Here is a 21365-nt window from a genome sequence, read left to right as displayed (position 1 = left end):
ATTAGTGTAAGGGATAGGGTGAGGGTTAGGATTAGGGCTGGAGTTAGGATTAGGGTTGGGGTTGGAAATATGTCTCTGGTTAGGGTTAGGTTTATGGTTAGTGCTAGGGCTCAGGTTAGGGTTAGTGCTACGGTTAGGGTTAGGATTAGCATTAGCTTTAGGGTTAGGATTAGTGTTAGGGCTAAGGCTAGTGTTAGAGCTAATGTTGGGTCTAGGTTTACATTCAGAATTAGAGTCAGTGGTAGGGTTAAGGCTAGGGCTATTATTAAGCTTACTTTTAGGTTTAAGGGTAAAAATTGGGATTAGGTTTGGGGATAGCATTAGTTTTAGGTTTAGGGTTATGATGGGGTTTAGGATTAGAGGTAGGATTAGTGTCAGGATTTGGGCTAGGGCTTGGATTATGGTTAGGGCTGTGTCAGCATTATGTTTAGAGTTATGGCTGGGGTGAGGGCTAGGCTTAGCATAGGGTTAAGGATTGTGTTAGAGTTATGGTTAGGGTTAGCATTAGTGTTAGGTTAAGGTTAATATTATGGCTAGGGCTAGAAATAGATTTAGGCTTCCAGTTAGGGTTAGGGTTGGGTTTACCACTAGGGGCTAAATTTGGGTTAATTGGTAGGGTTAGGATTCACGTTAGGGTTAGGGCTGGGGCTAAGCCCAGGGCTATAGTGAATGTCATATTTAAGGTTAGGCCTAGGAGTAGGGTAAATGATAAGGTTAAGACTTAGGGTTAGGGTTAGAGTTTGGGCTAGGGCTAAGGTGAGGTATAGGGCTAGGACTAGGCCTAGGGTTAAGGATAGGATTTTTTATAGAGTTAGGATTAGAGTAACTCTTAGGGGGTTAGGGCTTGTGTTATGGTTAGGGGTAGAGTTAAGGTTAGGTTTAAGCTAAGGGGTAGGAATAAAGTTAGGGATATGGTTACGGTTAAGACTATTCATTCACTCTATCATATCTATTGAGCGCTTACTTATTACTTACTGATCACTGTGCTTGCAATGTATAATATAGCAATTAAGAGAGACAATCCCTGCCCACAGTTATTGTCGGGGGTCTGGGTAGAGTTATGGTTAGAAGTAGACCTAGTGTTAGGGTTCAGTTTAGGGTTATGGCTAGTGCTAGAACAAGGGTTAGAGATAGTGTTAGGCTTAAAACTAGGATTAGAGTCAGGGTTAGCCCTAGGGGCTAATGGTTAGGGTGAGACTTGGAGCTAAATTTAGGGTTAAGGGTTAGGGTTAGAGTTAGAGTTAAGGTTAGGTCCTGAGCTAGGCCCAGAGCTAGGGTTAGGGTTGGGGTTGTGACTAGGCCCAGGGTAAGAGTAAATGCTAGGCTTATGGTTAGGGTTAGGGCTAGGCTTTGGGGTAGGGTTATATTAGGGTTTAGGGTTCAGGTTGCCATTAATGGTATGGTTAGAATTAGGGTTAGGGCTAGGGTTAGGGTTAAGACTTGGGGTAGGATTAGGGTTACAGTTAGGGTTAGGGTCTGAGCTAGGGTTAGAGTCATTATTAGGGTTAGGGTTCAAGTTACCGTTATAGTAAGATTCAGGGTCAGAGTTAGGGATAGCGTTATAGTTAAGGTTAGATTAGGGTTATACTAAAGGCGGGGGTTAATGTTGGGGGTTAGGTTATGGCTAGGGCTAGGCCAAGGAAAAGACTTAAGTTTAGATTTAGATTTAGAGTTAAGGGTTTAAAGTTAGGTTTCAGTTTAGTGCTCAGGTTCCTGTACAGAGTAAGGATAGAGTTAAGGCTAGTGCTGGGGTTTCAGTAAGGGGTAGGGGGAGAGTGAGTGTTAGGATTATGGTTAAATTTGGCAGTAAGTTTAGGGTTATGGCTAGAATTAGGGGTAGAATAAGGGTTAGGGTTATGGATAGGGTTAGCGTTACTGATAGGGTTAGGGCTAGGGCTCGTCTTAGGGCTAGGGTTAGGGTTAGGATTTGGGTTAGGGTAGACCTAGAGTTATCATTAGGAATAGGTTTAGAGAAAGCAATTCCAAAGGCTAGGTTTATGGTGGGGTTTAGTGTTATGGTTAGGATTAGGGATATGGCTAGGTTCATAGATTAGTATGGTGTTAGGGTTAGGGTTAGGTGTAAGGTTAGGGTTAGGGTTAGGTTTAAGGCTAGCTCTTGGGCTAGGGCTGGGGTAAGGGTTAGCACTATGCTTAGGGTTAGGGTTAAAGTGAGATTAAGGGCTAGATCTAGTGTTAAGGTTAAAGTTAGGGTTAAGGTTACGGTTACTGCTAGTGTTAGGATTGGGTGAAGAATTAAGGTTAGGGTTAGAGTAAATCATAATAATAATGATAATAATAATAATAATGGTATTTATTAAGCTCTTAACTAGGTGCCAGGCACTGTACTAAGCACTGGGGTGGATATAAGCAGATTGGGTTGGACAGAGTCCCTGTCCAACTTGGGGCTCATAGTCTCAATCCCCATTTTACAGATGAGGTAACTGAGGCCCAGGTTGCCCTAAGTCACAGAGCTGACAAGTGGCGGAGTAGGGATTAGAACCCATGACCTCTGACTCCCAAGCCCGAGCTCTTTCCACTGAGTAAAATTTAGAGTTTGGCTAGGGTTAGGATTAAATTTAGCGTTAGGATTAGGGATAGGTTTAGGGTTGGGGCTATGGTTAGGGATAAGGCTTGGGTTAGATTTTGAATTCTATTTATGGTTAGGTTTGGGGCTAGATTTAGGGTTAAGACGATGATTGGGATTGAGGTTAGGTCTTGGTTTATGACTAGGGTTAGGGTGGGGGTAATGTTAGGGCTGGACTAATGTTAGGATTGGGGTTAAGAATTAAGTTAGGGTTACAGTAAAGGTTAGGGTTTTGGTTAAGGTTGGGAATAAATTTAGCATTAGGGTTAGGGGTAGGTTTAGGGCTGGGGCTACGGTTAGGGATAGGACTTGAGTTAGGTTTTGTATTCTAGTTATGGTTAGGTTCAGGGGGTACATTTAGGGTTAGGATGATGATTAGGATTGTGGTTAGGTTTAGGTTTATGACTAGGGTTAGGGTGGAGGTAGTGTTAGGGTTAGGGCTAGGGCTCTGGTAGGAGTAAAACATAGAGTTACGGTTAGGGTTAGCTTTAGGGGTAGCAGTAGGGTTAGGTTTGGGCATAGTGCTTGCATTAAGATAAACTTTAGAGTTAGGCCTTGGCTTAGGTTTAGAATTAGGGTTAGGGTCAGCTTTGGGCTTAAGGTTAGGGTTAGGTTTGGTTTTGAGGTTAGGGTTAGGTTTAGGGTTAGTGTTTCAGTCAGTGTGAGACAAGAGGTCCTGTAAGGATTAGGTAATAATAATAATAATAATCAAGGTATTTTATAAGCCCTTACTATGTGCCAGGCACTGTACTAAGTGCTGGTGTAGATACGAGATAATCATGTTAAACATAATCAATGTCACACAGGGGACTCCAGGTCACCATCCCCATTTTCCAGATGAGGGAACTGAGGCCCAGAGTAGTGAAGTGACTTGGACAAAGTTACCCAGCAGACCAGTAGTGGAGCTGGGACTATAATCCATGACCTTTTGATTCTCATGGCCAGGCTCTAGTCACTAGGTTCGGGATAGGCTTAGGGTTAGGGGCAGGTCTAATTGTAAGGCTACGTTTATGGCTAGGGTTACGCTTAGGGTTAGGATAAGAGTTAGGGTTAGGATTAGAGATGTGGTTAAATTTGGGGTTAGGATTTTGGTTAGAATTGGGATTAGTGGTAAAAGCAAGGACTACATCTAGGGTTAGTTTTAGGGTTAGATTTATGGCTAGGTTTAGGATGATGGTTAGGATTTGTGTTAGGGGTAAGGTAAGCGTTAGGGCTAGGGCCAGGTCTAGGCCTAGTGTTAGGGCTAAGAGAAGGATTAGGGTTAAGTTTAGGTTTAGGGTTAGCCCTAGGGCTAAATTTAGGGTTATGGCTAAAGTTTGAGCTAGAGTTAGGGTTGGGTGAGGGTTACTGTTAGATTAGGGTTAGGGTTACTGTTACTGTGAGATTAACTGCTAGGCGTAGTGCTAATTTTAGAGTTAGGAATAGGGTTAGAGTTAGGCCTCGGAAGAAGATTAGGGACAGGATTAGGCTTACATGTAGGTTTAGGGTTCGGGTTTGGGTTTTGGCCTGAATTAGGGTTAAGAGCTAGGGTTGAGGGGTAGGGTTAGGGTTAGAATGAAGGTTATGATTGAGGTTACGGTTAGGGATAGGGCCAGGTTTAGGGTTAATGCTATGATTAGGGTTGGGGCTAGGTTTGCAGTGAAGAGACTTGCCCAAGGTCACACAGCAGACAAGTGGCAGGGCCGGGATTAGAGGCCAGGTCATTCAGGCTCCACTAGGTCATGGTACACTTCATTCATTCGTTCATTCAATCCTATTTAATGAGTGCTTACCGTGTGCAGAGCACTATACTAAGTGTGCTTCTCTCCCCAACTTCCCATCCCCATCCACTGCTCAGAATACAGAAAAGATCAAAGCGCCAAACACTCGTTATAAGATCTGTGGGATTTGGTGAACTCTTACAGTGTGCCCGACTCTGCACTAAAAGTCCCAGCTTAAGTAATAATGATAGTGGTGATGGTATTTGTTAAGCGCTTCCTATGTGCGAAGCATAATGATGGTAACTGTGGCATTTGTTAAATGCTTACTATGTGCTGGGCACTGCTCTCAGAACGGGGGTAGATACAGGCAATTTGGGTTGCACACAGACCCTGTCCAACATGGGTCTCACCATCTTAATCCCCATTTACAGCTGAAGTAACTGAGGCACAAAGAACTGAAGCGGCTTGGCCGAGGTCACACAGCAGACGAGTGGCAGATTAGGGATTAGAACCCACGACCTTCTGACTCCCAGACCCGAGCTCTACCAACTACACCGTGCAGAACACAATCAATCCATCAATGGTATATGTTAAGTGCTCGTCTGGAGGGCAGGAGCCAAACACCTGAAGGAATGATCGGAGTTTTCCTTTCTATAGCCCTTTCTGGATTTCCAAAGCCTTTTGCAGCTGTGGCATCCATTTCGCCTGGAGGTGAAACATTAATGTGCCCAGATTTGTACTTTGCTGATGGGATATCCATCAGTTCATTATTTTCATTTCTGTCTCCCTTCTTAACTGTTAGCACAATGTGAGCAGGGAATGTGTTAGCCAACTGTCTTGTAGGGTACTCACCCAATTGCTTAATTCAGTACTCTGCAAGCAGTAGGCACTTAACAAAGAGCATGGATTGATCGATTGATTAATGTTGAAGGGTGGGTCCAATATCTTTTTCTTATCTTTGACTCCACTCTCACGCGGTCCCTCGGGAATACCTGCTTCTCGTTCAAATGGCATTTGACTCATTCTGGGAATCCTAAGATCTTCCTAAACTCAATGCCACTGGATCTAGGCCTTAATGGGATTCAGTCTGGCCTAGTGCAAACTGCCCTGGCCTGGGCGTCAGATGGACCTGTACTGCGATCCTCGTACCACACTTGCCTGTTGAGTGACCTTGGGCAAGACACTTCACTCCCCTGTGCCTCAATTCCCTCAACTGCAAAATGAGGATTCAGTATCTGTTGGGCCTCCTTCTTAGACTGTGAAACCCATGTGGGACCTGCTTATCTTGTATCTGCCATAGCACTTAGTACTGTACAGTAGAGCACGTAGTACAGTCTTTGGAATATAGAAGGAGCATGAAAAATACAATTTTTATTAATATCATCAATATTATCACGAATTTTTGACTTTGTTCCATGTGAACAGGCCTTGCCCGAACCCTATCCGATTGCATTTATTGGTCTTGCCATTGTAATGTGATGGCAACTCCAGTGGAGTTGGTAGCCGTGATCCCTGCCCTCATCCAACTTGCAGTCTAGCATGTAGACTGCACTTAGTACAGTGCTCTGCACACAGTAAGTGCTCAATAAATATGACTGAACGAATATTCAGAGGGTTCAGGACTGATTTCTTCACTCCACGCTCAGCCCCACAGCTCTTATGCAACACGGTGTAGTGTAGAGAGCATGGGCCTGGGAATCGTAAGGTAATGGGTTCCAAACCTGGCCCCTCCACTTGTCTGCTGTGTGACCTCGGGCCAGTCACTTAACTTATCTGTGCCTTAGTTACCTCATCGGTAAAATGGGGATTGAGACTGTGAACCCCACGAGGGAGGAAGGACTGCTTGTCTTCACCCCAGCGCTTAGCCCAGTGCTTGGGACGTAGTAAGCGCTTAAGAGATAACGTCGTTATTATCATTCCGAAGACAAACAGATGGAGTGTGGAGCAAATTAAACCACAGTGGTCTTCGGAAGGCCAAATGACTCGACTTAGATTTAGTGTATTTTGGACACATAGTCAAGAGGACCGATTCTCTGGAGAAGACACTAACGCTAGGAAAAGTCCGGGGAAAAGATGGAAGAGGCAGGCTTGCAGCTAAATGGATAGCGACTGTAATAATGATAACGGAAAAAGTAAGTTTGCAGATTATGGCAGAGGACGGGGCGCTCTGGAGTAAATATATGCATGGAGTCGCTATGAATCGGAAAGGACTCAATGTCACTTAAGAATTAATATTATTATGATTATCTGCGATTCATTCATTTCTATTCATCCATTTCCCCCTCTAGACTGGAAGCTAGTTGTGGGTAGGGAATTGGTCTGTTATATTGTTTCAGTGTACCTTCCCAAGCGCTTAGTACACTGCTCTGCACACAGTAAGCATTCCATAAATAGGATTGGCTGACTGACTGACTGACTGGCAGAAGAGGAATCGGGTGGAGAGATGATTGAGCGTATCCTCAGGATTCCGTGATCTTTGCTCTCTCTCTCTCCTCTGCGGTTGCCATCGGCTGGACCACCATTTACTGTGGGCAGAGAGTGAGGCACAGTTACCCACAGAGGACAAGTCTATGCCGAACTAGTGGGGAGATAACAATTTGGGGCTCTACAGGATGGACCACACTCACCTGCGAAAAAGAACCATCGCCATTGTAATCCATGTCAAGTAACAATAATAATAATGAAACTTGTGGCATTTATTAAGTGCTTACTATGTGTCAGGCACTATAATCAATCAATCATTCAATCACTGCTACTTACTATGTGCCCAGCACTGTGCTGTGTAAGGAAGTACAGTAGGGCTAGTAGACACGATCCCTGCCCAAAAGAAATTTATGGTCTATTGCATGTGGACTACCATACAAAGTACTAGGGGAGCTCCTGGGGAGTTGGTAGACATGATCCCTGCCCTCAAGGACCTAACAGCATGGCTCAATGGAAAGAGCATGGGCTTGGGAGTCGGAGGACTTGGGTTCTGGTCCTGGCTCTGCCACTAGTCTGCTGTGTGACCTTGGCCAAGCGACTTAACTTCTCTGTGCCTCAGTTTCCTCATCTTAAAATGGGAATTAAGACTGTGAGTCTCACGTGGGACAAAATGATTACCCGGTAACTACCCCAGTGGTTTGAACAGTGTTCGGGACATAGCACTTAGCAAATACCATAATGATAGCAATCATTATTAGCACAGTACTGATTTATTCACTCCATCCTCAGCCCTACAATCGTTATGTACATATCTACAGTTTATTAATTCATATTAAAATCCGTTTCCCCTCCAGACTTTCAACTCACTGTGGGCAGGGAACGTGCCTATCAATCTCTCACATTATACTCTCTCAAGGATCTAGTACAATGTTCTGCAAGCAGTAAGCTCTAAAAATACTATACACTGATTGTTTGCCCACAGTACTAAGGACTCTGGCTCAGTGGAAAGTGCCAGGGCTTGGGAGTCAGAGGTCAAGGGTTCGAATCCCAGATCTGCCCCTTGCCAGCTGTGTGACTGTGGGCAGGTCGCTTAACTTCTCTGTGCCTCAATTACCTCATCTGTAAAATGGGGATTAACTGGGAGCCTCACATGGGACAACTTGAATACCCTGTATCTCCACCAGCACTCAGAACAGTGCTCTGAACATAGTAAGCCTTAACAAATACCAACATTATTATTACTATTAAAGTCGAAAACAGTCGATCAATCAATCAATGGTATTTATTGAACACCTACTAAGTGTGGCGTACTGTACTAAGCCATTGGGAGAGTACAATATGACAGACTTGGCAGACATAGTCACTGCCCAAAATGAGCTTAGCGCCTAGATGGGGAGAAAGACATTGATATGAATAAATAAGAATTTATGATACATAATTTAAAGGTACATGCATAGCTTAAATATAGACAGAATCCTTGCCCTTGAGGTGCTTAAAATCTCACAGAGGAAACAGAGTATTATTTTATACTGAGATGTTTTATAAGAGACATTGCTGAGGAAGGCAAAAAAAGGATCAGTGGACTCTCTTAGAGGCGTCAGAGAAGGGGGCTTCTGCCAATCGGGATACAGGAGCAATAGTGAAAACTGTCAATTAAGCTCGTAGGCCTGAAGCATTATTCCCGGTGGTTCAGGGTTCCACATTTAGGAGACAGACTGACTGATCAAGGACGCTTTCTGAGTAGCCAGGATATATATCCAGTCACAGACAAATGATCAAAACTGAAGCACCTACAGTTCAATTATTAGGAGATTCGAACAGTTCAAAAGGTCAACAATATTTGAGCAGTCATCAGGTAGAAAAGGTCAAAAAATCCATGGCCACTTTTTATTGGTGATATTGTGCTCCCCTCCGACGGAAAGATCAGACTGCCCAATTGCTAGAGCTCTCTGATTTCTCTGCCCCTGGCCATTTGGAGCGAGTGCCTGAAAGATCTTGGAAATCTGTGGCTGAAGTCAGATCTAGAAAAGGCCATTTGGCATCCAACTCTATTGTTTGTGGATAAGCCATCAACAGACGGGTAACCCTAGAGATTGATGCTGCCAAAATATCCACAAGGACTGTAATGATCAGTGGCCCCATCGGCCAGTTGGAGAGAGAATTAACTAAGAATGGGCAGGTCTGCTTCGCTGAAGATATGGATTATATGAAATGTCTGTTGATACACTCTATGACAACTGAATTCAGTTTTTGACATTTAATTATTGACTTTTCATTGGGAAGTTTCTCGGCAAAACCTTGGGGAATGGGGATTCTAGGGAAGCAGCATGGCTTGGTGGAAAGTGCACGTACTTGGGAGTCAGAGGATGTGGGTTCTAATCCAGGCCCTGACACTCATCTGCTGTGTGACCTTGGGCAAGTCGCTTCACTTCTCTGCGCCTCGGTTACCTCATCTGTAAAATGAGGATTAAGAGTGCAAACACCACCGGGGACAACCTGATCACCCTATATCTCCCCCGGTGCTTAGAACAGTGGAAGACACACTGTAAACACTGAACAGATACCGTAATTACTATTATTACAATTCTCAAAGATGAGTAGCTTGGGAAATGAAATCAACAGACATGACCATGTCGAATTCCCTCCTGGGTAGTCATCCCCAGCACTTAAGACAGTGTTCTGTACACAACAAATAATTACTATCAACGTCTACTGCTACAGAAACATTTTTGAATATTAGTAGATTTTTCCGTCAAACTCATCTCAAAGACTGGAATGGACATTTATCAAATTGGCCATTTTTGAGGTCTCCGGTGTTCTAGAAGTAGTAATGGTATTTACTGAACACCCACTGATCACAGTGTGTTTTACTAAGTGCTTGGGCAGGTCCAAAAGATCCAAAAGGAGCTTTTCCTCTATTGGGGAAAGTAAGTTTACAAATATCTATACAGAAGACTCAGGGTAATTAATTGAAAGTACCGTTCATTTTGCATGTATATAAGAGGGCTGAGCAGAGATATAAATATATATGTGCACATATATGCATCTATCTGGATGTACACCTATATGCCTGTGTGTATGTGTTTGCATTTATATGTATATTTATTTTATATATATATATGTGTGTGTGTGTGAAACACCTCCCCTAGACTGTAAGCAAAAACTCCTCACTCCTGGCTTCAGAGCTCTCCCTCACCTTGCCCCCTCCTACATCACCTTGCTTCTCTCCTTCTCCATCTCAGCCCACACACTCGGCTCCTCTGCTCCTGCTAAACTCGTCACTGTGCCTTGACCTCACCTATCCCCGCATTGACCCCGGGCCCATGTCCGACCTCTGGCCTGGAACACCCTCCTTTCTCAAATCCACCAATCACTCTTACCACCTTCAAAGCCCTACTGAAGGCTCACCTCCTCCAGGAGGTCTTCCCAGAATAAGCCCTCCTTATCCTCTATTCTCCCACCCCCCCATCACCCCAACTTGCTCCCTTTGCTCTACCCCTCTTCCCTGCCTCACAGCACTTGTGTATATATGTGCATATTCGTAGTTATAATTCTATTCATTTTTATTAATGATGTGCATAGACCTATAATTCCATTTATGTATAATGATGCTACCGATTTCCATTTACTTTTTTGGATGTCCGCCTCCCGCCTTCCAAACTGTGAGTTGATTTCCAGTTGTATGGCTTTGCCTCCTCTCTTGACTTAATGTTGCCTCATTCCCATCTTTCCTTACGGGTAGGTCTTGATCACACTTTCTCCCTGCCTACGAATCCTTGCCACTTCACTCTGCCAGACCACAGCTCTCTCCATCTTCAAAGCCCTTCTGAAATCACATCTCTTCCAGGACAGCCTATTTGATTAATTTCTAATCCTCTAACTTTTATCCCCCCACTGTCACAGAGTACTTGAATCACCTTGCCCCCTCCTACCTCTCCCACTACCCTCCTACTACAATCCAGCCTGTGCATTTTGCTCACCTAATGCTAACCTCTCTGTGCCTCCATCTCGTCTATCTCACCGTCGTCCTCTTGCCCACATCCTCCCTCTGACCTTGATCCCCCTCCTTCCTCAAATCTGAGAGACAGTTACTCTCCCCACTTCAAAGCCTGATTGAAGGCACATCTCCTCCAAAAGGTCTTTCCTAAGTCCCCCTTTCTGCTTCTCCAACACCCTTCCTTATCACCCCGACTTGTTCCCATTGTTCTTCCCTCTTCCCAGCCTTGCGCTCTTATGTACATATCTGAAATTTGGTTCTTTGTATTAATATCTGCCTCCCCCCACATAAACTAATCGTTGGCATGAAATGTGTCTGTTTACTGTAGTATTGTACACAATAAACATGTAAATGAATGAATAAATAAATTAAGCACTTCTGTACCACTTAGGTACCAATGTACTGATATCCTCCCAAAATCCTAATGGACACATCTTCCAGCCTGATGACCTAAGCAGTCACTCAAGTGCAATTGCCCTTTTCCTTCTTTGTCAGTCAATCAGTGGTATTTACTGAACATTTCAAGTTTGCAGAGCTCTGTACGGAGCACTTTTCATTCATTCATTCATTCACTCATTCATTCATTCAATTAATTCAATTGTAATGAGCAGTTAATGTGTGTAGAGCACAGTACTAAACACAACATCAAGTGCCCTCAAGTTATTTCTGATCTGTAGCGACTCCATGGAAATACTTGGTCCAGAACTCCCTGTCCTCTGCCATAATCGGCAATCTTTCTAATGGTTTTTCCGTTATTGCCGTTACGGTCTCTAGCCATCCAACTGCTGGTCTGCCTCTTCCACATTTTCCCTGGACTTTTCCTAGCATTAGTGTCTTCTTCAGAGAATCAGTCCTCCCGATTATGTGTCCAACATGTGCTCATCTAAGTCGAGTCATTTGGCCTTTGAAAGACTGCTTTAGTTTGATTTGCTCCAAAATCCTTTTGTTTTTTTACAGGTAATCCGTGGTATTCGCAAAAGCCTTCTCCAAAACCGCATTTCAAAAGAATCGATGTTCTTTCTTTCCTGTTTTTTCACTGTCCAGCTTTGAGATCCATACAGTGATACTGGAAACACCATAGAGTTGATAATTTGTATTTTTGTGGCAATTGTTACATCAGCACATCTCATAACTTTTTCCAGGCTCTTCGTAGCAAGTCTCCCTTACCTTAATCTTGGGCGTATTTCTTGCCTACTAGTTTCTTTATTATTGATTATCGATCCCAGGATAGAAAAATTGTCATCTATTGCAACCTCCTCTCCATCGACTCCCAATGTCTTCAAAGTGGCAGTTGTCATGATCTTTGTTTTCCTGATGTTCCAATATAGCCCCATCTTTTTGCTCCATTTCTCAACTTTTAATATAAACCGGCTTCTCTCATTAGGTATTCAGTGTTTTAAAGGATGAACAGAAAAGGTGATGAGATACATCCTTGCCTTACAGCCTTACTGATGGGAAACAAATTCTGGTTTTATTGTAGCTTCCTGTTTGTCATACAGGTTCCGTTTAAATGCGATTAAATGGTCCGGTATGCCCACTATCCATAATGTGCCGCAGAGTTTCTCGTGATCCATGCAGTCAAAGGCCTTACTATAATCAATAAAGCACACGCTGACTTCCTTTTGATATTCAATATATTAAAAATATATTGGAATTTTCACTTCAGTTATCCAACAGACCTCAGCAAAACATCTCACGTCCCTCGTCTTTTCCGGAATCACGCCTGAACATCGGGCAGTTGGGGTTCCCTGTAGAACTCCATTTGACGCTGTATAACTTTTAGTTGTACATTGCAGACATGGAGGTTCTTAAGAAGTGAAGAACCATGGGCAGAACATTTCTGTAGAAAAATGATCCGGACAACCGAGTGTCCTATGGACTGAAGAGGGGAGAGACCGGAGGCTGGGAGGTCAATGAGGAAGGTGATACAGTAGTTAAGGCAGGACAGGATAAATGCCTGGATTAATGTGGTAGCCATCCAGAACAACTTTGTAACCTTCATTTAACAGGAGACTGAGGCATGGAGAAGTTACGTGGCTTGCCCAAGGTCACACAACAGACAAGTACTCACCCAAGCGTTGAGCACTGTGCTATGCACAGAGAATAGATTGTCAGCTTCTTGAGGGCAGGGATCTTGTCTAATCTCTAGCTCATTGATCACCAGGCTTGGTGATTCCCATTTACTGACTTTCCTCCTGCTCATTCATTTCCTCTGCCCAACGGAATGGGAAATGAGTAAGGGGAAGGGGTAAAATCAATCTATCAATCTCATTTATTGAACACTTACTATGTGCAGAGTAGTATTCTAAGCACTCAGGAGAGTAATGATAATAATAATGGGGCTATTTGCTAAAAACTTACTAAGTGCCAAGCACTATACTAATTGCAGGGGGCCATACAAGTTTATCAGGTTGTCCCAAGTGGGGTTCACAGTCTTAATTCCTATTTTACAGATGGGGTAACTGAGGCACAGAGAAGTTAAATGACTTGCCCAAAGTCACACAGCTGACAAGTGGCAGAGCCGGGAGTGGAACCCATGACCTCTGACGCCCTAGCCCGAGATCTTTCCACTAAGCCACGCAGCTTCTCTACTAGGGCTTAGTCCAGTGCCTGGAACATAGTAAGCATTTAATGAATTATTACAATTCATCGGAATTAGTAGACACATTCCCTGCTCATAGTGAGATTGCACTCTACTTTGGGAGACAGGCATTCTTGTCCTGTATTATGCCACCGAGTCCTCTCGCACCTATGGCACCATGGACACATCTTTCCCAGAACGCCCCACCTCCACCTGCCATCGTTCTGGTAGTGGATCTGTAGAATTTTCTTGGTAAAAATCCAGAAGTTGTTTCCTGGTGCCTCCTTCTGAGCAGTCAACTTGAGGCTCTGCCTCAACTCTTTCCCTTGCCACTGCTGCCCAGCATGGGGGAGTTTTGACTTGTAGCATATTGCCTGCCACTCACTCGTTAGCCGCTGCCCAAGTTAGGAACGGAATGGGTAGGCCTCTGCTTGACTCTCCCTCCTAGGTCAGAATGTCAAGAGTACTGGAACCCCTCCAGATGCAATCCCGAGAAGGGAGATAGACATTAATATGAATACATAATGAATTTTAATATATGGGGGAAAAGGGAACAGGATAAGAGAAGGAAAAAATGACACATTAAGAAAACAGGGTCATGAAGAGGTTGGGGGCCCTCATGTCCCCTGGAGGCAAAGGGCAGTTATCTGGTTTGATGCCCTGGATAACATTCAGCTTCCACCTTGTATGCCCTCTGGCCTGCCTGGATAGGACTCCAGACATTTCAATACCTAGTGTTTTTTTGCCATCAGACCCAGCCCCCGCTGCTGAGTTCTGCGGTTCAGCCCCAGCAGCCATTTTCAGAGTGACCGGGAAGGTATGTGACTGGAGAAGAAGAGAGGTGTGGACCCCCCAACACCGGCCCCACAGACAGTTTGTGCAGACTCAGGTCATCCCATCTGCTTGTCGGCGCACGTGGACCGTGCCAATATGAGTCACTACAGAAGTTATATCTGGTGTCCACCGGGACCATGGTCGGCCCAGAGGGTGGGTGTGGTCAAGATCAGAAATCACTATCCCAGGACTGGACATCTCCCCAGCGGGGTAGGCTGGAGTCTTTGCTCCGAGGGCAGTGGTCCACTGGTCTCTGCACAGGTGGGTGAGCATGTAAACTGCGATATTGTGGACCTCATGAAGTGTCATCGTGTTCTCGTATTGGTAATTATTCCAGGGCAACGAAAGGGTCCTTTCCTAGGGATCTTTTCCTAGGGATGTTCTCTAATAGGAATGCCTCTGGGCTGCTGATGCGAGGTGGTTGCTGGCTAAACTGGGAGTCACAGAACCTGGGTTCTCTATCTGCCTTTACAACTTGCCAACTGTAGGACTTCACGTTTAGCTTCTCTAGGCCTCAGTTGCCTCACCTGTATAATAGATGAGTGAATTAGCTCTCCTCCCTTTCAAGTAGACTCTGAGACCCACGTTGGATGGGGACTGTAGGAAATCTGAATAAATCTTCTCTACTCCTGCATTCAGTACAGTATGAGACACTTAGGAAAGTGCCGAACAAATGCCACAAGGCCGGCTCGGATGACCACAGGGCTCTTTGTTCTGGGACTCGTCAGTGGGACCTGCTTCGGTCCGGGCCGAAGATCAAAGTGATGAGGCGGGAACCTAAGCAGGAAAGGAGGTGGGGTCACTGGGGATCGTCCCTGATTGGGGGGAGGTGTCTTGGATGGTTGGACCGTGAGGCAGGGCAGGCCGTGCCCTGGGCAGGAAGCAGGGAAGATGGGGCCAGGGGTCAGGGCAAGAGAATCTCTCCCATGTGGTGATGAGGTATGGGGTGAGGAAAATGCCTGCAGGCACCTTAAACAGTAGGGTAGATGCCGTAAGATGGTCCTTAATGCCCTGGATTACAGGGACGATGTCGAGGAGAGGAGGGGTGAGGAAGGCGGCCATGGTGGTCCAGAGGCAGCACGTGTATGGTCCTGTGGCTCCCGGGAGACGGGCAGAAGGGTTGGGAACAGATCCCGTGTGGTCTCCAATGTGGGAGTGGCAGGGAGCTCACCTCTCTGCCCCGTGGCCCGAACCCTAGGAAAACGAGCCTAGCATCCGTTCGGCCTTAGGTGGGATTCTGGGGGTGATCACTCGGAAGGCAGGCTGAGGTCAGATCTGGCAGAAATGGACACAGAGGGGCTGCTTGGGGGTGATGGCCAGGAGGTCGGGCTCTAGTTGCCTCTTGGAGCAAGGGCCGGAAGGGCAGGTTGAGGTCCGATATTGGGGAGACGGCCTGGAGTGCAGGCTGAGGTCAGATGCCGAGGCGATGGCCAAGACGGGAGGCCAAGCTTGGGGCTTGGGGCGAAAGGCAGGATGAGGTTGGGTCCTGGAGGTGCTCGCTGGGAGGGCTGGTTCGGGAAAGGTGGCAGGATGGGCTCTCCTGCTCCACCTTCTCTTTTGCCTTCTCCTCCTCCTCTGCTGGTACGATTCGACATATGCCAAATAATTGATTTGGATTCCTCATGGCGGCCAGATGATGGAAGCTGTGGAGGCCGAAAGAATGGAGAATTAGGTTCCAGGATCTCCTGGGTCGTCTCCTCCCTGTACCGCTGCCCCTAGCTCCAGCCTCACCTGAACAGGGTCTCTGACAAGCCCAAGGGCCGTCGGACAGCACCTCTGCCTGCCCCCCACTACATCCCTCACCCTGAGCCTCTTTGAGGGAGGTATTTCTCTATGGGACATTTCACTGCAGGCGCTCGTCCCCAACGTTGCTGTCATGTTCCGATTGATAGCCGGCCAAGGCGGCACGGGTTTCTGGAAGTCCCAAATTTAATGGACTCCACCCGCCTCCTCCCCTCGGAAAATAAATCATGGAGCCAACGCTCAGAGTGTCGGGGGAATCGGTGATGAGGTCAGTCACGGTTGGGGAGCGGCAAGCGATGGGGCTGGGTAAGGATGGGATGAGGCCTATGAGGGCGAGTCAGGTAGAGTGCAGTTCACAGAGGGGGCTCTGAGTGGGGACACACCTCATGACCCTACAGTCCCCCAATGCAGTGGGTTTGTTTCCTCTGGACTGGTGAAGCCGACGATCAAGGGCTGACTAGGCCCCATCTGAGCCCCAGAGGGCCTTGAGGCCAGACCTCCTGTCGATTCTCACTGCCGGGTCCACTCCCCACCGGCCCTTTCCCCTTCAACCCACTCACCCTCCGGCCCAGTTCCTTTGTGGTCCACTCTTCCCGTCCCCTGATTTTTCCTGCACACTGACTGTCCCCTCACAGTTCTCCCGGCGGAGACCACCAGAGAGTGGAGCGGGGCACAAAACAATCCTCTCCAGTCAGTATTTTCTCAATCTATTTCATGGTGTTTGATTGGCAGTTACTATAGGCCAGCCATTGTACTGAGCGCTGGGATTGGATGCAAACTCATCAGATCGGAGGCAGTCCATGACTTACTTGGGACTCATAGCCTTCATCCCCATTTTACAGATAAGCTTTCTAAAGCCCAGAGAAGTTAATTGACTTTCCCAAAGTCTAAGGGCAGATAAGCGGTAGAAATTGGAGTGGAACTGGATTCTCTGACTCCCAGCCCCATGCTCTATCCCCAAAGTTACACTGCTTTTATTCATTTGAATTGATGTCGGTTTACTTGTATCTGTGTCTGCCTTCCCCCTCTAGACTGTGAGCTCGTTTTGAGCAGGGATGGTCTCTCTTTGTTGCTATATCGAACTTTCCTAAGCACTTAGTATGGAGCTCTGCAAATAGCGATTGATCAATATGATTGAATGAATTAATATAAGGGAAGAAAGTGAGGTCATCCCCCTTGACTCTCTCTTTCCCCATCCTCTCCCCGCCACCTCCTTCCCTCCCTCCCTCCCTCCCTTCCTCCCTCCCTCCCTCCTTCCCTCCCTCCCTCCCTCCATTCCAGACCTTCCTTCTCTTTCCCCTCATACTTATAGTGCTCTCCGCAGACCCTTCCAGAATCCCCTCTGGGTGGGAGGCTGCCTGCTCCCCTCTGCCATGGTGGCTCTGAAAAGAAAACCATTGGGTGGGAAAACCTACAGTCAGTGGGGATGGCAGTGACCCCTCAGGTTCCTCTGCTTTTTCTCTCCCCCGGCCCCAGCCCCTGCCACCACATCGGGGGTCTGCCTGTGTTGTGTTTTATCATTTTGTCGCTCCCGACGTGTCTGCCCCAGGCTTTGCCCCCACTGAGGGGAGATCCTGAGGGGAGACCTGCTTCCCAGCTGGGAGAGCTTTCCCAGAACTCAGTACAGTGGTCTGTCCACAGGTCGTGCTGTCTATGCCCCTCCCATCTTACCACTCCTGCAGTGGGATCACTGGCCTTGGAAAACCCTCCCCAGCATTTCAGGGAGTGAGACTGTTCCCCTCCCTCCCTTTGCTGGACAGGTCTGGCCTCTAAGACCCTTTCCTGAGCTTGTGTCCTCAATTTACAGCCTCCCCATAACCCATATCTCCCTGGGGGATGCCCCCGTCCACATGCCCATGCAGACTCCCCTCAGCTAGAGGGCAGCAGCGAGTCACGGATGCTCTTCCTGAAGTCGGGACGTCTCACACAGGTTTGGCCGATTCAAACGTTTGGAGTCTGGAGTGTTGCCTCTTGCCTGGTTGGTCCTCGGGGTCAGACAGGGACAGGGGAAGGGGCAGTGTGGTAATCACAGTTGCCATGGAGATGACTGTTGCGAAAGGAGATTGGTGAGGTGGAGGCGGGGCCGGGGGGACATTTTCTGAAGGGGTGGAGCTTGTCTTGATCGGGTGGCCTCAGGCTAGCATGGCCTGGGAAGGGGTCATGGATATCATCCACCCACTGTCGAATTCCTGCCCGGTCCCTCTGTCCTCTCTCTTTTTTCTGATGGCATTTTTAAGCTATTTCTATGCATCAGGCTATGTTCTAACTACTGGGGTATATATAAGCTGATCGAGTCGAACCCATTTAAAGCTTAGTTTACCGATAAGGTAACTGAGGCCCAGTGAAGTGACTTGCCCAAGGTCACATATCAGACAGGTGGCAGGGCCGGGATCAGAGGCCAGGTCATTTGGGCTTCTAGGCCTGTGCTCTGTCCACTAGGTCATGATACCCTTCATTCATTTAATCAGTCAATTGTATTCAGTGAGTGCTTACTGTGTGCAGAGCACTATACTAAGCTTGCTTCTCTCCCCAACTTCCCGTCCACATCCACTGCTCAGAATACAGAAAAGATCAAAGCACTAAACAATTGTTATAATATCTGTGGGATTTGGTAAACTCTTATAGTGTGGCCAGCGCTGCACTAAAAGTCCCAGGTTAGGTAATAATGGTAGTGGTGGTGGTATTTGTTAAGCACTTACTAAGTGCAAAGCATAATGATGGCAATTGTGGCATTTGTTAAATGCTTACTATGTGCTGGGCACTGTTCTCAGAACGGGGGTAGATACAGGCAAATCGGGTTGGACACAGACCCTGTCCAACTTGGGGCTCACCATCTTAATCCCCATTTACAGCCGAAGTAGATGAGGCACAAAGAATTGAAGTGACTTGCCCGAGGTCACACAGCAGACGAGTGGCAGAGTTGGGATTGGAACCCACAACCTTCTGACTCCCAGACCCGAGCTCTATCCACTACACCATGCAGAACGCAATCAATCCATCAACGGTATACGTTAAGGGCTCGTCTGGATGGCAGGAGCCCAACACCTGAAGGAATGATCGGAGTTTTCCTTTCTCTAGCCCTTTCTGGATTTCCAAAGCCTTTTGCACTTGTGGCACCCATTTTGCCTGGAGGTGAAACATTAATGTGCCCAGATTTGTACTTTGCTAATGGGATATCCATCACTTCATTATTTTCATTTCTGTCTCCCCTTCTTAACTGTAAGCACAATGTGAGCAGGGAATGTGTTAGCCAACTCTCTTGTAGGGTACTCACCCAATTGCTTAATTCAGCACTCTGCAAGCAGTAGGCACTTAACAAACAGCATGGATTGATCAATTGATTAATGTTGGAGGGTGGGTGCAATATCCTTTTCTTATCTTTGACTCCACTCTCACGCGGTCCCTCGGGAATACCTGCTTCTCGTTCAAATGGCATTTGACTCATTCTGGGAATCCCAAGATCTTCCTAAACTCAATGCCATTGGATCTAGGCCTTAATGGGATTCAGTCTGGCCTAGTGCAAACTGCCCTGGCCTGGGCGTCAGATGGACCTGTACTGCGATCCTCGTTCCCCACTTGCCCGTTGAGTGACCTTGGGCAAGTCACTTCACTCTCCTGTGCCTCAATTCCCTCAACTGCAAAATGAGGATTCAGTATCTGATGGGCCTCCTTCCTAGATTGTGAGACCCATGTGGGACCTGCTTATCTTGTATCTGCCACAGCACTTAGTACTGTACAGTAGAGCATGTAGTACAGTGCTTGGAATATAGAAGGAGATTATCAAATACTATTATTATAATATCATCTGTATCATCGCTAATTTTTGACTTTGTTCCATGAGAACAGGCCCTCGCCCGAACCCTATCCGATTGCATTTATTGGTCTTGCCATTGTAATGTGATGGCCAGGTCCAGTGGAGTTGGTAGCCATGACCCCTGCCCTCAGCCCTCTTGCAGTCTACTATGTAAACTGGGCTTAGGAATGTGTTCTGCACACAGTAAACTCTCGATAAACACGACTGAATGAATATGTAGAGGGTGCAGGTCAGATTTATTCACCCCACCCTCAGCCCCACAGTTCTTATGCAGCATGGTGTAGTGTATAGAGCATGGGCCTGGGAATCAAAAGGTAGTGGGTTCCAATCCTGGCCCCTCCACTTGTCTGCTGTGTGACTTTGGGCCAGTCACTTATCTGTGCCTCGGTTCCTTCATCTGTAAAATGGAGATTGAGACTGTGAGCCCCATGTGGGACTATGGATGGCTTGTCTTCACCCCAGCGCTTAGCCCAGTGCTTGGGAGGTAGTAAGCGCTTAAGAGATACCATCGTTATTATCATTCTAAAGACAAACAAATACATTTAGGAGCAAATTAAACCCAAGTGGTCTCTGCAAGGCCAAATGACTGGACTTAGATCAGTATATTTTGGACACATAGTCAAGAGGACTGATTCTCTGGAGAAGACACTAATGCTAGAAAAACTCCAGGGAAAAGATGGAAGAGGCAGGCCTCCAGCTAGATGGATAGAGACCGTAGTAACGATAATGGAATAACCATTAGACAGGTTGTGGATTTTGGTAGAGAACAGGGCACCCTGGAGAAAATATATCCATGGAGTCGCTATGAATGGGACCCGACTCAGCGTCACTTAAGAATTATTATTATCTGTGATTCGTTCAGTTATATTAATATCTGTTTGCCCCTCTAGACTGGAAGCTTATTGTGGGTAAGGAATGTGTCTGTTATATTGTTTCAGTGTACCTTCCCAAGCGCTGAGTACAGTGCTCTGCACACAGTAAGCATTCCATAAATAGGATTGACTGACTGACTGACTGACAGAAGAGGAATCGGGAGGAGAGATGATTGATCAGGATTCTGTGATCTTGGCTCTCTCTTCTCCACGCCTGCCATCAGCCAGACGGCCATCTACTCTGGACAGAGAGTGAGGCACATTTGCCTGCAGAGGACAAGTCTGTGGGGAACTAGTGGGGAGATAACCTCTTGGGGCTCTACAGGATGGACCACACTGACTTGTGCAAAAGAGCCATTGCCATTGTAATCCATGTCACGTAATAATAATGAGGACGTTAATAGTGATACCTGTGGTATTTATTAAGTGCCTACTATGTGCCAGGCACTCCATCAGTCATTCAATCACTGCTAGTTACTACGTGCCCAGCACTGTGCTGTGTGAGGGGGTACAGTAGGGCTAGGAGGCACGATCCCTGCTCTAAAGGAATTTACAAATCTATTGTGTGCGGACCACCATGCGAAACGCTTGGGATGCTCCAGTAATAGGGTTGGTAGACATGATCCCTGCCCTCAGGGAACAAACAGGCATCTGTGTGGCCTGAGGTGGGATTCTGGGCATGATTGCAATAAGACAGGCCAAGGTCAGTTCTCGTGGAAATGGCCACAGAGGGGCTGGCTCAGGGCAGATCCCGGGACGATGATGGGGAGGGCAGGCTCTGGTCGCCTCTTGGAGCGAGGTCCCGCAAGGCAGGCT

At 46.7% G+C, this 21365-nt stretch overlaps 1 long non-coding RNA gene across 1 annotated transcript; it reads right to left on the bottom strand.

Annotated features, from left to right (window-relative positions):
- Positions 1-13798: 13798 nt before the first annotated feature.
- Positions 13799-17868, bottom strand: LOC114814681. Its single transcript, XR_003762459.2, has 2 exons — positions 17170-17868; positions 13799-15763 (listed from the first exon to the last, which is right to left on the bottom strand). It is a non-coding gene; the product is annotated as an uncharacterized LOC114814681 (long non-coding RNA).
- Between the last annotated feature and the right edge of the window lie 3497 nt (positions 17869-21365).

This window comes from Ornithorhynchus anatinus, chromosome 10 (assembly GCF_004115215.2).
Source record: "Ornithorhynchus anatinus isolate Pmale09 chromosome 10, mOrnAna1.pri.v4, whole genome shotgun sequence".
In the NCBI taxonomy this organism is placed as follows: domain Eukaryota; kingdom Metazoa; phylum Chordata; class Mammalia; order Monotremata; family Ornithorhynchidae; genus Ornithorhynchus; species Ornithorhynchus anatinus.
The sequence above is the reverse complement of the archived record's forward strand: the minus strand, read 5'-3'. Positions and strand labels throughout refer to the sequence as shown.